The sequence below is a fragment of the Ursus arctos genome, chromosome X (genome assembly GCF_023065955.2).
Source record: "Ursus arctos isolate Adak ecotype North America chromosome X, UrsArc2.0, whole genome shotgun sequence".
Taxonomy (NCBI): Eukaryota; Metazoa; Chordata; class Mammalia; order Carnivora; family Ursidae; genus Ursus; species Ursus arctos.
The window spans coordinates 36061324-36073931 of NC_079873.1; positions in this window are offsets into that span (position 1 = coordinate 36061324).

A 12608-nucleotide genomic window follows, 5' to 3' on the forward strand; every position below is an offset into this window, starting at 1 on the left:
GCAACTGGATAATTCTGCCATTTTTCTTTTTGTTCTGCCATGAGAACAGTATGTCCCATAGAATGGTTACTTTATTGGCTGGATATTGAAATGAAGACAATTATGTTATTCACTGACATTTGGGGGATTGTTTGTTACTGCCACATAACCTATGGATGTTGACCAAATCATCTCTTAGTATCCCTCGTGGTATTGTTGAAGTGTTGAAATGTATATAAACCATGTTAGACATTATCATTACAGTTTTATGCAGTCTGTATTTATTTAGAATGACTTACAGCCCCCCCCCCCTTTTTAACCTCTTCATTCCTCCTGATCTCTTTGTGTCTTTATCTGGGATCATTTTCCTTCTGCATGAAGAACTCCTTATGGTAATTCTCTGTAGGAGGGTGTGCTGGTGATCAATTTTTTTTTTAAGTTTTTGTTTTCTTGAAATGTTTTTAGTTTTGCTTTCCTTTTGAAGAATATTTTGGTGGGTATAGAATTATAGGTCAGCAGTTATTTTCATTCACTTTGAAGATTCATCCCTTTGAAGATTCCATTGCTTTCTGGCTTCCATCATTGTAGCTGAGATGTCCTCTAAAATTTATAGTATTTCTCCTTTGAAGGTAAATATATTTTCCCTCTGGTCGGTGTCAAGATTTTCTCTTTGTCTTTGGTTTTCAGTAGTATCACTCTGATGTGTTTAAATGTCATTTTCTTTATATGTATTTTGTTTGTGGTTTCTAATACTTCTCCAGTTTCTAGGCTGATGCCTTTCATCCATTTTGGAAAATGCTCAGCCATTATCTCCTTAAATTTCCTTTGATGTCCTCTCCTTCTGGAATTCAAATTTTATATATGCTAGATGTCTTCACTGTGCACCATACAGATCTTATACTCTCTCTCTCTCCCTCTCTTTTTGTATTTTCTTTTTGTCTCTTCATGGTTCACTTCTGAGGATTTTATTCTAAACTATATTCCAATTTTATAATTTGTTTCATTAGCTACATCTAATCTTCTCTTAAATGCATCCGTTGTGTTCTTAATTTTAGTTATTATATCTTTTCTGTTATAAAATTTCCATCGAATTCTCTTTTTATTTATAGTTCCTATTTCTCTACTGGAATCTCTGAATATATTAACAACATGTATCTTAACATTGTACTTGATCTACTGAAGGCCTATTTCTACTCTTTAATTTTTCTCCTTGACTATTTGCCTGCCTACGTCTACTGTATGTTGTTCCCTGTGTACGAAAACCCGTAAAGACAATTTGAAGCTCTGGATTATGGTTTCTTCTTCCTGTGAGGAATTGACTTTGTTTCTGAAAGGCCATTATAGCTGGGGCATATCACCTTTACCGATCAGGTATTGAGCTGCTTCAAAGCTGGATTTCAGTCATTTTGAGGGCTGGAGTATTGGCCATTCACCATCATTCTTAAAGTCGAGGTCTTTAGGAATCCCAACTTAAAAGCTGTGGTGTTTAGCAGGGTCCCTCCTTCTTCACAGGCTCTGAACTTTAGTCCCTCCCCTAAGTTTATTAAACTTCAGAAGCTCTCCTCAGCTTTTCAGCCTCCTGGACATCACCATTTCCTTAGCTTTTTTTTTTCTTTTTAGACACGATATTTAGCTCAGTTTCTCAGCCTCTCAGAAGGCAGTTTTGGATTATTTTTTTAAGATTTATTTATTTATTTGAGAGAGAAAGTGTGGGGGAGGGGCACAGGGAGAGAATGTTTAAGTGGACTTCCCGCTGAGCACAAAGCCTGATGTGGGGCTCAATCTCACAACACATGATGAGATCGTGACCTGGGCTGAAACCAAGAGTCAGATGCTCAGCTGTCTGAGCCACCAGGTACCCCAGTTTTGGATTTTCAAGCGTCTATAACTATGTATTAATTTGCTATTGTGGCTTAACGTAGTACACGTTTATTATCTTATAGTCTCTGTGCCTCGGGGGTCTGGACCTGGCTTACCTAGTTTTTCTGCTCAGGGTCTCATAAGGATGCAATCAAGAGGTTGGACAGGGTACATTCTAATCCAGTATGACCTCATCTTAACTTGATTATATCTGCAAAGACCTTATTTCCAAATAGTTACATTTACAGGTATGGGGTGGTTAGGACTTTAACATCTATTTTGGGGAGACACAATTCAACCTACAATAGAAATTAAATGCTGCCACTTGGCTCCTTCTGTCATTCTCGGTACACGTAGAGATTCCAGTTCTATGGGAGCAGTTCCGCTGTAATTTCTGACCGATAGAAAATAGCCAGCATAAAGCTCATCAAGGATGCTGGGACTCCCCTTACAGATTTATTTCTCACAGCCAAGGTAAAAGGTGTGTTCTTAGAACACTCTCCGGGCGAGTGAGCAGATGTTATATGATAAAGCCAATTTGACATTCCAATATCCCTAAGCTTTTGGATACTTTCCTCCACAGTTTACCAAGGCAATTCTGGCATTTCAATTTCATTTACTTTAGATCACCTCTGGGTTCATGTTTCAGCCAACTGATCAAGCAAACTGTTAGAGCCATTTTAAGGCCCTCAAGCTAATACCTGAATACAGAACCTTTGCTTAGTGGGCCCTGTTACAGACTGAACAGTGTGTCTCCCCACCCCAAATGCACATGTTGAAACCATAACCCCCAAGGTAACTGTATTTTACATAGGACCTTGACAGAGATAATTAAAGTTAAATGAGCTCATGAGGGTGGGGACCTAATCCAACAGCACCAGTATCCTCATAAGAAGAGGAAGAGACACCAGAGAGTCCCCCCTCTCTCTTTGCATGTGCATACAGGAAAGGCCATACGAGATCACAGCAAGAACGTGGCCATCTGCAAACCAGGAAGAGATGTCTCACTAGAAATCAAACCTGCTGATACCTCGATCTTGGACTCTGAGCTTCCAGCACTGTGAGAAAATACGTATCTGTTGTTTAAGTCACCCAGTCTATAGCATTTCGTTATGGCAGCCCAAACTAACTAATACAGGACTATATCAAAGAATTCAACCTGATCCAACTTTATATTCCTTTCACGTTGACCCCATATCTTTACGATTGATTCACACACATAGTCCTTGGGTTTTTGACTATGTAAACTGACAAAATCATGCGATTTTTTTGGTGTGCATAGCAGGCCCTCATGGGTCACACTTTCTACCTCACCCTTTGGATCCCTGCTGGGACTTGAGTCTAGTTATAGGTCTGCAAGCAAAGAGGAGTGGTGGAGGTAGGTCCTGAAGAGGATCAAGGGTGCCTTACAAAGTGACTACGACAGGGCAGACCGTTGTGATTTCTTCAGGCAAAGGAGGGCTATCCGTTTTGGGCAAGGGCCGCAAAGAAAGGCTCAGTGGATCTTCAAAGTTAGAGATCCCAGCTTTATCAGGATCTGTCATAGGTCCCCATTCCAGTTTTTCGGGATTTCAGCCTTTCCCAATCAATGCCCTGACTTTATTAATAGAGATGCCTCGAGGTTGGGAATTCAGTTTACGTAATTCAGCCACTGGTAGGGAGAAACTCTAGGTTTGGTTTTCAGAAACCTCAGCCCTGTGGCTACAGAAAATAAGGATTTATTTCAGGCCAGATGTAGAAGCTCTCTGGTCCTTTATGTAAATATTGAGCTGGGAATTCAAATCTCTGAGCTCATCCTATCCGTACTTTGTGTAGCACAGTTAGGAACACCAGCCAATTCCATTATACTCCTTAGTTTCATGAAAATATTCTAAAGCATCAAATACATGGTCATCTAGAATCTCACCTTCTATAGGCATTTGATTAGGAGTACCCAATGATGATATTTCGTGTATTTCTATTGCCACATCATGCGGGTGACTACTAGCACCCACCCTCCCCACCAGTGGAAACAGATTCATTAGTGCATTTTCTTTTTATTATTTGTTTCAATTTATTTATTTATTTTAGGGGGGAGAGGCAGAGGGATAGGGAAGGACAGTCTTAAGCGGACTCCACGCTGAGCACGGAGCCTGATGTGGGGCTTGATCCCACAACCCTGGTATCATGATCTGAGCTGAAACCAAGAGTCAAATGTTTAACTGACTGTGTTACCCAGGCGCCCCGATTCATTCGTGCATTTAAATCTAATCAGATTAGAGAACCATTTCCAGAAGACTCAAAGCCAATTCAGAGAACTCATCCTTAAGATTTCATTTCTCTGGAGGGGCAACTGGCTGGCTCAGTCGGTAGAACGTGTGACTCTTGATCTTGGAGTCGTGAGTTCAAGCCCCACATTGGGTATAGAGCTGACTTAAAGAAGTAAATAAAAATAAAGACACTGTATCTTGCATTTTCAGCATAACATCAACAGCTTTTGAAAGCCCCATCTAAATTTCCTTCAGAAGAGTTCATGCCTCTGGAATCACTCTTGGTAGCAAAATCTGTATCAGCTGGAATTAAACTGGAGAAGCAGAACCACTAGGATCCATCTATATCTGTATTTATATCAGAGTTTCTCAATAGTGGCACTATCGGAATTTTGAGCTGGATAATTCTCTGTAGGGAAATGGGGGCCCATCCTGTATATCATAGGTTATTCAGCAGCATCCCAGGTCTCTACCTACCAGATGCCAATAGTACAGTTCCCCCACCCCCTCTAAATAACAACAACCAAAAATGTCTCCAGACATTGCCAAATGTCCTGAGAGGCAATACTGCCCCAAGTTGAGAAACACTGGTATTTCTATCTGTCTCTATATCTACCTGTGTATATCTATATATGTGTATCCATATATGTTTATCTGAGAGAGACTTGTTATATGGAATTGGCCTTATGTGATTGTGGGAGCTGGTTAAGTGGTCTCTGTAAGGCTGTTTCTCCACATGTGGTGCTAGGGTTTCAAGTGCACAGGGAAGGCAGTGAGGAAGGGACAATCACAAGCAGACTGGAACCAACAAGCTTGAGCTGCAGTCCCATGAGGAAGAACTGGAACTCATGTAAGCTAAAAAAAAAAAAATGGCCAGTGCTTCTCTTCCAGCCTCCAAATCTCCTAAGAATCTCCCTTGAGGCTGACCTTAACTGGAAACAAACAAGGCAATGAATTCTGGGAAATGTAGTTCAGTCTAAGTTGGTTGACACATTAAAAACCATCGCAAGATAGTCTGTTCAAAGCAGAATTCCAACTAAGCCCGCATTCAAATGACAATAACAACCAACCTGGGAGAAACCGTAGTTACAAAGACTAACTATAAAAGAAATGATGAGCTTAAATGGGTCAAAATCATTAAGTATCTAGGAAACTTCAGAACTCCATAAATTGAAAGTATGTCATGTATGAGCACAAATTATTTTTCTTTATTAATAAGGTTGAAAAGGGATTTGTCTGGCACAAATTTATGACCCCTTTTCTATCCAAAACGACTGCAGCCAAAGCAAAATGTTTACCAGAAAGATAAATTTAATGTTAGCAAGTACATTTGATAATTGTCCCAGGAAGGATTTTGGGTAATCGAATGGAAGTATTTCTCAAGTAATCTTCGCTAGTCAGCATTTTATTTTTTTATTTTTTGATGGTCAATGTTTTAAATGTGCCACAGAGACATTTATCTCAGAGATTCAGCAAAGCAGCCTCACCTCTTGTGTCAGAGCAAAAGTGATCAGCATCTGATTGGAGAAGATGCTGAACGTTTACTCCATGTGTAGCAAGAATATCTCCGCTTTTCTCTAAGATTTCCCAGAACCCTCCTGAGGCCTCAAGCAATTCCTGCCATCATCCACTAAACATTTATTGAGCCACTGCTGTGTGCCAGCCACTTTTCTAGGTGCTTTCCATGTAGCAGAGAATCAAATAGACAAAGAATCTGCTCTTAAGCAATAAGCCTTCCAGTGAGAGAAGGTACACAATGAATCAACAAACAAACAGAGAGGTCTAGTTGTGATAAGTGCTATGGGAGGAAATATGGCGGGGTCAAAGGATGGATTGTTACCAGGTGGGGTGCTAGTGCCTGTTTAGAGCAGCTATTCGGGGATAAGTCCGCTGAAAAGCTAACCTATAAGCAGAGATCTGAATCAAGTGAGGAAGCGAATGAATGAAGATTTCTAGAAGAGGGGCATTCTAGGGAGAGAGAATCATAAATGCAAAGGCCCAGCTGGTGTTGCAGAGGTCCAACAAGAAGGCCAGAATGCCTGGAGTCGAATGAGGCAGGAAAACAGTTGGGAGATAAAATCAGGAGAGACCCAGGGGCCAGTCCTCAGAGACCATGGCTAAGATTTTCTACTGAGAGACAAAAGAAAGCCATCGAAGAGTCTGAAACAGAGTGACATGACCTAACTTTTGTTTTAAAAGGAACCTTCTGTTTGCTTTGTGTGGAACAATGGTGGAAACGAACAGATCAGTGGGGAGGCTATTGGAATCATCCAGGAGAAAAGGGCGACAGTGATAGAAATAAAGAGAAGTGGTTGGATTCTGGATATATTTTTAAATAGAGATTATGAGATTTGCTGATAGACGCTATCTGGGGTGAGAGGGGGGAAAGGGGGTCAAGTCAATGCAATTATTAAGAAGAATTCCACGTTTAACTTGTTTCTTTTCCTTTTCTCCAAGAGTCATCTTTTATCTCCTGGACATTCACTTGCTTTTAACTGCCTGAAGTATTTACCATGCCCCCAGCCCGACAAATGTTGACTCCAACCCAACTCTACCATTTCTACTTCTTTTTCCTGGAAAAACCCTCTGAGCCTTATTCCTGCCTGTTCCCTATCCAATGCTCACCCACCACCCCATTCAAAACCCTGTGCCCTGACTAACTTTTTCATTTAGGTGTTAAGCAGAAAGTACCTGATGTAATTAACTCATAATCCAGATAGAAATGACTAATAGCCTAAATTAGAAAAGTTTTCTTCTTAGGGAGGTTATTTTAAAGAGCTTTCGAATCACCCAAATGAGCCATTTTCTTGTGGGTGAATACTCTTAAGTAGTAATGGGTTTTATGATCACTTGTGAATTACGCTCAGTTGATGACTGCCCCCAACCCACGCAGGTCTTATGATGACTGGGCTCAGAGCTCAGGCTTTATAAAATAAAGGAAGCTACAAGGGAAATGAATCATTATCATTATCTTAAAGAGCAACACCATCATAGCTTGCTTATCATTATTAATGAAAGAAGAAAAGAGGTGGAAATGTGAACAAAACCTGTAACAAATGCAGATATTCATCTTTATTTGGAGCTAGCAATTTTGAAGGCTCCTCACAGCAGCCTGACTTGCTATAGACGCCTAGGGAAAGGCTCAGGACTTAGCGTGCTATATCATCTGACTCAGAGTGATATTGGGGTGTCCCTTCCTTTTATCAGCTTGAATTATCTATTGACATGGCTGGCATTTAGTTTCTATCATTCTGGTTTTGCAGATTAAGTTTCTAGGTGGACGAGAAGAATCTGGATATTTTTGTGTCAAATCTGGCATGCACACGCGTGCGCACACACACACACACGCTAAAACCAGAAACTAAAAAAAAAAAAAAAAAAAGCTCTCATTACTCGCTATCCCTTTTCCTTCGAGGAAATATGAACAAATAAAATCTTATAGGTTGTGTATAGGATTTGGGTATCTTTTGAGTAACTAGAATAGAGGAGCTAGAGGCGGTCTCATCCACTTCAATTTTGTCATAGCAATGAAAGCACATATACTTAGAACCACACATCATCTCAAATGGAGGGTGGCGTATGGAAAATCAGCTGGCTGTGCTATGTCAGACTGCTGGTTGCTAATATAATATCCACTCTTTCTCCCTTTGTTAAAAATTGCCAATTTTAATTGGGAAGGTAACAGATCTAGCAAAAAAAAAAAAAAAGTTATCTCCCAGCCTACAGTGTTTCTAGGTTTGCCCAGGTGGCTAAGATCTACCTAATAAGATACAGATGGAGTTGTTGGGAGAAATTTTTGGAAAAGGTCTTACAAAGAGAAAGAGACAGCTAGCGAATATTCCTTTTGTAGTTCTCACTTTTTAACCTTGAATTTGATGAAATTATTAGAGATCTAGCCACCATCCTGGATCACAAGGCAACCTTCAGGATAGAAGCCATTTGCTAAGGATACCATAGCAAAAGAGAGGAAGACACTATATCCCTGCTGCATTGAATATTTTTAGACTTCTTTCATAAAAGGGAAAGATAAGCTCGTAGTTCTTCTAAGTCACTATTATTGAAAGTCACTGTCACGAGCAGCCCCATGTAATTCCTAAATGATACAATGATTTACAGTACTGACTTGTCCCTTGGAAGCCAAGAACATTTTGGCAAACAATAATAAACTAACTAAAATATATATTTTTAGATTCCTTCTCGGACTACTCCTGCCATTGCCCAATGAGTTCTTGAACAAAGTGGCCACGGTGGCAGGGATGGGGATTATGCGTAAGCTCAGCAAAGCGGGCTTCCACTCACCAAGGCTGACCTGGCTACAGCCACTGCTGAGCACCCAAACTACCAGCAGCCGAAACCAGAGTCTTTAATATGACACCATTCACCATGGTGATCAGCCAGCTGTTTCCATCATGGAAGGGGCGGTGTTTTATTCTTACTGGAACAGACATTCCATTTGGGTGTGGATTTTCCTTCTTTGGACAAAATGCTTCTAGCAAATCTATCATCCATAGCCTTAGAGGATGCCTTATCCACTCATGGTTTTGCACGCAGCCTTGTTTCCAACCAAGGAACTCACTTCATAGCAAATAAAGGGTGACAGGGGGCCCAGACTCATGGAATTCACAGGTCTAACCATGTTCTGTAACATCTTGAAGCAGCTGACTTGATACAATAGCAGAATGGCCTTTTGAAGATGCAGGCGCAGCACCAGGTAAGTAACAATACCTTACAAAGCTGAGCCAAGTTCTCCAGGAGGCTCCAGAAGGTCTAAACCAGCATCCAACATATGATGCTGTTGCTACCTTAGCCAATTTCCATAAACCCAGGAATCGAGGGGTGGAATTGGGAGTGGTACCTCTCACTCTTGCCCCAAGTGACACTCCAGCAGAATTTTTGCTTTCCACCCCTGTGACTTAAGGCTCCAATGGTCTAGAGGCCTTAGTTCCAAAGAGAAGAATGAGGGTCCACCAAGGGACCCAATCATGATTGCTCAAAATTGAAAGTTGAGACTGCTAAGTGTCCTGTGCCACTGAATGAATAGGCAGAGAAGATGGTTAATCTGGTTGGGTTGATTAATCCTGGTAACCAAGGGGAAATTGGGTCACTACTATCGTACAATGGGGACAAGGAATGAGAAAGAATGTCTGCCTCTTGGTGCTCCCACATCCTATGATTAAAGTTATGGAAAACTGTAACAACTTAATTCAGGCAGGGGTCTTAAAAGCCCAGACCCTTCAGAAATGAAATTTTGGGTCACTCCACCAGGTAAAGATCCAAAGGAAATGAGGTGCCTGCTAAGGACAAAGGGAATAGTTATAAATACCTACTACACGCACATGACCACTGCAGAAATGAGGACTGCAGTAGTTATATTTATTCTTTATTGCAATATTTGTATTTAATAATTTAATTTTTATACATCATTTAATATTTTAATATATTGCCCTCTGTCATCTCCTTATCATCTAGCATGGGACCTATTAAAAACTTAACTTTCTGTCATCTTTAAGTTACATAAGAAAGGATGCATGAGTTGACAAGGAGAAGAATGACTGCCACCCAAAGACACAAAAGGAAATTTCTATCCTCTTCTGGGAAAAGAAGTATCATGTTTTCTGTTTTACGTAGGATAATCTTTATTTGGGGATTAAGTATGGTTCAAGGAGAGGTACTTGAGTTTGAAGTCAACAAAAATTGACTGTGGTGGGGCGCCTGGGTGGCACAGCGGTTAAGCATCTGCCTTCGGCTCAGGGCGTGATCCCAGCGTTCTGGGATCGAGCCCCACATCAGGCTCCTCCGCTATGAGCCTGCTTCTTCCTCTCCCACTCCCCCTGCTTGTGTTTCCTCTCTCTCTGGCTGTCTCTATCTCTGTCAAATAAATAAATAAAATCTTTAAAAAAAAAAATGGACTGTGGTAGCTTTGTAATGTGTCAATCAGGCTAGGTTAACTACATTTCCCAGAATTCATTCTCTTGTTTCTGGTTAGGTTAGGCTACAAGTATATTCCAAATCAGTTGCCGCAATTGTCCACTGTTGTAATTCAATCATTAATGTGCCTGTGGTTGGCAGAGAAATGGAGCCCCAGAGATGTCCATATTCTAATCTCTAAAATATGTGATATGTTACATTACATGGCAAAGGGGAAGTAGGGTTACAGATGGAATTTAAGTTATTAATCTGCTGACCTGAAAACAGGGAGATTCTTTTGGATTATCCAGGTGGGCCTAATGTTATCACAAGAGTCCTCAAAAGTGAAAGTGAGAGGCAGAAGAAGGGTCGGTGTCAAAGTAATTAACACTTGACCAGCCCTCGCTGGCTTTGAAGATGGGAGGGGGCCATAAGTCAAGGAATGTGGGTAGCCTCAGAAACTGGGAAAGGCCAGACGATGGACTGTCCCCAGAGCCTCCAGGAGAAAACCCAGCCCTGCCAATGCCTTGATTTTATCCCAGAAAGACCATGTTGAACTTCTGACCTCCAGATCGGTGAGAAAATAAATTTTGTTTTAAGCCACTAAATTTGTGGGACTTTGTTACAATAGCTGATACAGTACCTGCACACTACCTGATACAGTACGCGTTATTGACCTTCCTCTCTTGTGTGCCTTAATTACTCGCTACCTCACTCTCCTTGAGTCACTTCCCAGATAAACTCATTGTACCTGAATCCTTGTCTCTGGTCTGCTCTCTGGATATCTAAACTAAGACACTCCCTGTCTTCAACGAATTCTACTAAAATGACCAAAAATATGTAAACATCAGGCATAATCTGTATAATGATTAGGAGGTAAGGACAGATATTAGTAACAAGCCAAAACTGCACGGTACAGATTGGCTTACCTTGAGGAAACTAATAAATATGGCGTATTTCAGCAAGATTAGCGGGCAAATGAAAGGGAGCAAGTAATTACTACCACTCCACAGAGCCAGGAAAATCCCCATCTGAGAAGGAGGAGCTGCATGAGAGGGCTTCCAAGACAAAGGAGATGTGATGAAGGACAAAGTACACAAGGAATCATACCAGAATTTCTCAGAAAGATTAGGTAAATATAGATTCACTCTCAGTTTTCTCTTGGTTGCAAACAAAAGAAAGCAAAAGCTGGTATTATATTGATTCTTACACGGGTGAATCTCTCAGAAGGAGAAGGCTGAGCTCCCACAACCTACACATTAAAAACTAGAACAAAATAATTCAGAGAAGAAACAGCTCCTTTTCTATTAAGTTGAGCTCTTACTAATTGTATTCTTCAGGTTTCTCCAGAGAAACAGAAGCAAGAGGACGTGTGTGTGTGTGTGTGTGTGTGTGTGTGTGTGTGTGTGTGTATCCTTCCTGCTGAGGTCAGTCTTTGTTCTGTTAAAGCCTTTAACTGATTGGACGAGGCTCACCCACATAATGGAAGGCAATCTGCTTTACTCAAAATCCCCCAATTCAAATGTTAATTTCATCCAAAAACATTGTCAAAACAACAGAATAACGTTCCACCAAATATCTGGACACCATGGCCCAGCTGACACATAAAATCAACCATCATGCTTGTTCCCAAGCTCCTTCCTGGGAAGGAAGTTCTTCCTGGGAAAATTGGAGTTCTGTCCTGACCCAGGAACACCATGTTCCCAGTGTGAATGAGCTAAGCTGTGGAGGAGGTCATCTGAAACCAATCTAAATCCTACAAAGGCTGTTTGAGCTGCACCCATCAGGACTCACAGGCAGCCACTGAATAGAAACCATTTGGAAAATCAATTAACTTTCCTGTCATGAGGTTTTCTCTCCATAGCTCACTCCCCACTGTATGTAGACAATTTAATTCAACCTCTAACAAAATATAGCTACAGGAAACAGAAATACTTTCACGTTCCCAATTTCTGGGACTAGAAGATTTGGATTCTGACACAGAATCCATCTCAAATCTCAGTATTCAAAGAACTTGGAGTCCCCTTGGTAAAGCTGAGGTTATAAAGAAAAACCACTAGACTTCTGAAAAGTACCTTGAGCAAAATAAAAAGGCCACTTGGGGATTCAGAATAAGTGTATCCATGTGAAACTGTTTTATACCAAGAAAAGTTAAGTTAAAAAAAAAGTTTAATTTACATCTTCAGTTATATTTGTTGGAAATCTGTACTCATGGTGTTAGAGTAGGCAGTTAGTCAGGCTCTAACAGGATACCTGGAGGTCAGCAACAAGGGGTTGTGCCCAGGTACGGAGAAGGTCAGAGGCCTGTCCTGTTGGTACTCCAGAAGAAGCTGGATCAAACTAGACAGGCCCAAGATGGCGGATGCCATGACAGGAAACCCCTGACCAAATAAGGAAGAAAAAGCACAAAACCCTGCTTCCTGTCCCAAGTAATAAATATTCTTCCCCCTAGTTAACAACTGTCGAGGAAAGATAGAAACCTAACCTCCAGGTCGCCCAGCTTACTAGCTTGCTAGCTCTCCCCACCCCACCCCTCCACCCTGGCTCTCCCCCCTTCTCTCTCCCTCTCCCTTGAGCTCACCAGCTCTCATATCTCAAAAGTGTACTTTTCAC